Raw genomic sequence first — 5,625 nt, 5'->3', positions numbered from 1 at the left:
TAAATTGGATGACTTGTTTTTTGGTTGTTGAGTCCTAAGAGTTTAGATACTATATCGTTATCAATTATATGATTTGAAGATATTTTCTTGCACTCTGTAGGTCTCTTGACTTTTTGATGATGTAGAGTTTATCAAGTTTTTCTTTGGTTGCTTTTGTTCTCATATCTTAAGAATTCATTGTAAAATCCAAGATCATAAAGTTTTAGAGTTTCATTTGTTTAGGCATTAGTCCATTTTAATTATTTTTTTTTTGTATATGGTATAAAGTAGGGTCCAACTTCGTTCTTTTGCATGTGAATATCTAGTTGTTCCAGCACCATGTGTTGAAGAGACTGTTCTTTCCCCATTGAATGCTCCCTGTCAAATATCAATCAGCCATAGATTATGGGCTAACTTCTGGGTTCTCTGTTCAGTTTCGTTGGTCTATATATCTATTCTATGTCAGTACCACACTGTTTTGATTACTGTAGTCTTATAGTTAAGTTTTTAAATTGGGAAGTGTGAGTTTTCCAACTTGGATGGTTTTGACTATTTGGGGCTCCTTGCAATTGGATATAAAGTTGAGGATAAATCTGTTGGAATTTTGGTAATATGCATTGAATCTATAGCATGCTTTGGGTAGCATTGCCATCTTAACATCATTAAGTCTTTCAATTCATGAATCTGGCAATGTTTTCCATTTAGTTTTTTTTAAATTTTCAGCAATGGTTTGTAGCTTTCCATGTACAAGTCTTTCCTGTTTGGTTATATATCTTCCTAAGTATTTTATTCTCTTGGATATTATTGTAAGTGGACTTATTTTCTTAAAAAGTAATATTCTTTTGGTTCAATAGGAATGATCTCTAAATTCGTATTATCCAAAGATTGCCAGAGAATCTACAGTGGAAGCTTATGGGATTGTCTACAAGCATCCCAGCCCCAGGAGTGTCCATTACTCCTTCAGCATCCAGTGAACTCTTGTTTTATTAGTACAATGTTACCCCAACTGTGGTTACCTTGACTCCCAGGAAAGTGGAAGTACGGAAAACAGGGCTAATTAGAAACCTCATCCAGAAATTCTGAACCTTTTATAGATTCAGTTATCTTCAGTGAAAGCTGTAGTCGTCCTAAGTATCTATCTTCAAAATTTTTGTAATTATGAAAGAACACATACTTATTTTTGTCTCACGTTACATAAAATTTGGAGTAAAGGTAAAAATTAATAAAATTCTACAACTAAGTAAAAAAATAATATTCTTTTAGGATTCAACACTTTTTGTATATTCACCTTGTACTCTGCAACTTTGCTGAATTTATTCTTGTAGATTTGGGGGGACTTTCTATATTGTAGGGTCATGCTGTCTGTAAATAGTAGTTTTACATCTTTCCCGTTTTCAATACTTTTTCTTATCTAATAAAAAAGTGGAACTTCCATTGCAGTGCTAAATACAAGTGATGAAAAAGTGGGCTTATTTGTATTGTAGGTGATGTTAGGAGGAAAGTGACTAGTATTTTATCATTGAACTCATTAGCTTTTTTTTTTTTCTTTAAATAAATGCCATTGATCAAGTTTTGAGGAAGTTCTCTTTATTCCTAGTTTTCTGAATATTTTTACCTTGAAAGGATGTTGAATTTTGCCAAATGCGTTTTCTGAATCAGTTGAAATAGTCACCCACCCCCCATTTTGTTCTATCAGTGTGGTATATTGTATTAGTTTTCCCATGTTGAACTATTCTTGTATTCTTTAAAATCTGTTTAATATATTGTTGGATTTTGTTAGTTTTCCCTTTCAGTTGTTGAGTTTGTTGTTTGTTTTCTTTTCTTCTTTAATACCCCTGTGCCTGAGTTCCCAGAAATTCCCTTCCTGATCCCATAGCAAAGCAGTAGTATAGGACTTCCAGGAGGACTTTTGCTACATGGTCTCAAACTTTGTGTGTGTGTGCACAGGTTTGTGTGTGCGCTGCAAATTGAAATCAGCTTTGTGCGTGCTAAACAAGTTCTATCACTGAGCTATACTCCTCTCAACTTTTTTAAGTATCAGCAGTAGCATCAACATGGTAAAAGTTCCACATAAATGTAAGCACTTTAAATGGTCCTTTAACCAATTATGATAAATGTTTTTAATAGAAATTAAATGTTTTATTAATTGATGATAAATATTCTTTTAATAGAAATGGACATAGTCTTCAAGTAGTTAGAAAGTGATAAATCCAGACACTTGTGGACAAAAGACCATCTTTTCCCTAGATGGGAGAGAGATGTTAGTATGCAGGGGTGTGTACTGGTGGAAGGTCGGGGTGGTGGTGCTGCTACAGGAAAAGGACAGAAAGCTGAATTCTTCCCACAACAGAAATCTTCTAGGACTCCATCTCGGGCCTCCAACTCATTTTCCTCTTTAAGATTTTTCACAAGGTTGTCAGCTGTTTATATACAAAGATATCCTTTAAATTGTGTTCTCCCCTTTACTATAAGCCTAGTAATGAATCTGTATGAACACACACAAGTGAAGTAGATATAAAATGCTTGTATTTATCAAATATTTCACTTTTAATAGGTATTATGTATTTGGAAGTTGTCAATGTATATATACTCCCATATACAATAACTGAAAGTATTAAGAATAACAAAATTTTTGAAGCATTTTCAAAGGATATAATGAAATACTTTTTTGCTATAAATATTTAATGAAAATAGTTTGTATATGCCATATACTACTTCAGTTAAATGGGGATGAAGTTTAAATTGGTACTTACTTCATAAGAGTATACTTCACACTTCACAGAAGTATAGTCAAGGTGCCAACAAATATGTGAAAAGGTGTTTAACTTCATTAGTTATAAGGGAAATGGAAAAATAAACCACAGTGCAAAACCACTGCACACTTACCAAAACTACTAAAATTTGGGACTGACAAATCAGGTGTTGGTGAGAATATGGAACAACAGGAACTCTCTCGCTTCCATGTGCATGCAAAGTGTGAATCACTTTGAAAATTACTTAACTTTATCTGTGAAAGCAGTGCATGCCCATGCACCCACACCCAGCAATTCTAGTCCTAGTTATAAACACAAATAAATATATGCAAGTTTGCACCAAAGGTCATATACAAGAATTCACACGGGCATTATTTGCAATGACCAAATATTGGAAACCTGCAAGTATGTAGTAGATGAATAAATTAATGTGATCACAATGAAAGTAAATCAGCAGTCTAAGTAAATCACTCTGGAAGAATCTTATAAGCACGGAGTGAAGAAACCTAGATGCAAAGGAAACATGATTCTGCTATATAAAGTTTTTTAAAAGGCAGTACTAGGGCTGGGGCTGTAGCTAAGTGGTAGAGCACTTGCCTTGCAGGTGTGAGACCCTGGGTTTGATCCCCAGCACCACATAAAAATAAATAAGTAAAATAAAGGTATTGCATCTAAATACAACTTAAAAAAAAAAAAAAAAGCTAGGGAGGACCAGGCTCCATTGCCCAATGAGCTCTCTTCGAATCCCACTCTATAGCACAGGCAAAATCCTCATTATGCTAGCGGAGTCCCTCCCCACATCCAGAAAGGAAAGAATATGTTTAAAAGACCAAATTGATGGTGGCAAAATAAAAAAGCAGACATACAACATGTATCAATTATTTAGATTCTTGGTAAGAAATTTAGGACACCAATTTGTGAGGATAAACTCTTGTTAGAGCAAAATGGAGCACATGTTGCCCTGGCGTTGAGGAATAGTTATGGTTTGGGGTTAAATTTGTGAGTCCACAGCTTTCTGATTAACTTAGTGCTGCTCTGTAATCTTGTATTTCTATTTCTCTGCATCAAGGATCTCATCTTCTTGGCGTCTGGCTTCCTTGAAGCATCAGTAAGGTGTTTTGGAGTTTTTACGTTGCTGATTTCAACCTTTGTGGAGGTGGCAATAACAAATTTCTGGTGTGTTCCACACAAAGGAACCTATCACACAGAGATCCAGTAAAAAGTAACAAGCCACTGTTCAGCTGCTTCAGGAATATCATTCTTACCTCTGTGGCGCTCAGTGAGGATGATCAAGATAGTCCCAAGAATGATGCTCAGTTTTCGCATATGCTGACTGAAGGGGTTTTTGCTGTGGCTCAATAGCTTTTGTGGCACATCTTAAGTAGGATGTAGGTATTTTGTGAAGTTTAACCACCCTGGTACCAGTGTTTTTGTCACCACTGTTTTTGTGAACAGTAGCAACAAACTTCTTTTCAACCTTGGAATATATAGGTAAGGAGCATCTGCCAATTTCTCTAACCAGGACAGGGTTTCAACTGCAGTGGGGCTTTCTCTTTCTGCCTTAGGGTTACCCTTTTTAACCATAACAAACACATCAGCCTTTTTTGTTTTAAACTTTATCTTTTTATTTTTATTTTTTTAAAGAGAGAGAGAGAGAGAGAGAGAGAGAGAGAGAGAGAGAATTTTATTATTTATTCTTTAGTTTTCGGCGGACACAACATCTTTATTTGTAGGTGGTGCTGAGGATTGAACCCAGGCCGCACGCATGCCAGGCGAGCGCGCTACCACTTGAGCCACATCTCCAGCCCCATAAACTATCTTTTTATTTTGGTTTGTTATATATGACAGCAGAATGCATTACAATTCATATTACACATATAGAGCACATTTTTTCATATCTCTGGCTGTATACAAAGTGTATTCACACTATTCATGTCTTCATACATGTACTTAGGGTAATGATGTTCATCTCATTCCACCATCTTTTTTACACTCCTTAACCCCTTCCCCCCCCTTTGTTTTATCTAGAGTTCGTCTAATCTTCCCATGCTTTCCCTCCCAACTCCACTATGAATCAGCCTCCTTATATCAGAGAAAGCATTCAGCATTTGGTTTTTGGGATTGGCTAACTTCACTTGGTATTACATTCTCCAACTCCATCCATTTACTTGCAAATGTGATGATTTTATTCTCTTCTATTGCTGTGTAATATTCCATTGTGTATATATGCCACATTTTCCTTATCCGTTCATCTACTGACAGGCATCTAATTTGGTTCCACAGTTCCACTATTGTGAATTGTGCTGCTATAAACATTGATGTGGCTGTGTCCCAGTAGTGTGCCATTTTTCTTTTTAAGTCCTTCGAATATAGACCAAGGAGTGGGCTAGCTGGGTCAAATGGTGGTTCAATTCCAAGTTTTCCAAGGAATCTCCATACTGCTTTCCATGTTGGTCCATACTGCTTTCCATGTTGGTTGCACCAATTTGCAGTCACACCAGCAATGTATGAATGTGTCCTTTTCCCCACATCCTCGCCAGCACTTATTGTTGTTTGTATTCTTAATAGCTCCATTCTGACTGGAGTGAGATGAAATCCTAATTTTTAAAAAAATGTATATACATTTTTAGGTGTAGATGGACATAATACCTTTATTTTGTTTATTTATTTTTATATGGTGCTGAGAATCAGACCCATTGCCTTACATGTATAAGGCAAGCACTCCACCACTGAGCCACAGCCCCTGCCCCCTTAGTTTTGATTTACATTTCTTATGTTGAACATTTTTTTTCATATATTTGTTGATTGATTATATATCACCTTCTGTGAGGTGTCTGTTCAGTTTCTTAGGCTACTAATTATTAGGTTTTTTTGGTGTTTAGCTTTTTGTGTT

At 35.7% G+C, this 5,625-nt stretch overlaps 1 pseudogene; it reads right to left on the bottom strand.

The window, feature by feature from the left end:
* Nucleotides 1-2,239: 2,239 nt before the first annotated feature.
* On the bottom strand, nucleotides 2,240-5,262 carry LOC131423171 (large ribosomal subunit protein eL6-like; annotated as a pseudogene).
* Nucleotides 5,263-5,625: the final 363 nt, after the last annotated feature.

The sequence above is a fragment of the Marmota monax genome, unplaced genomic scaffold, assembly GCF_021218885.2.
Source record: "Marmota monax isolate L192 unplaced genomic scaffold, Marmota_monax_Labrador192_F-V1.1 WCK01_AAM20220418_F8-fsc00045, whole genome shotgun sequence".
In the NCBI taxonomy this organism is placed as follows: domain Eukaryota; kingdom Metazoa; phylum Chordata; class Mammalia; order Rodentia; family Sciuridae; genus Marmota; species Marmota monax.
Note: the sequence above shows the minus strand (reverse complement) of the source record. Positions and strands in the feature narration are given on the sequence as shown.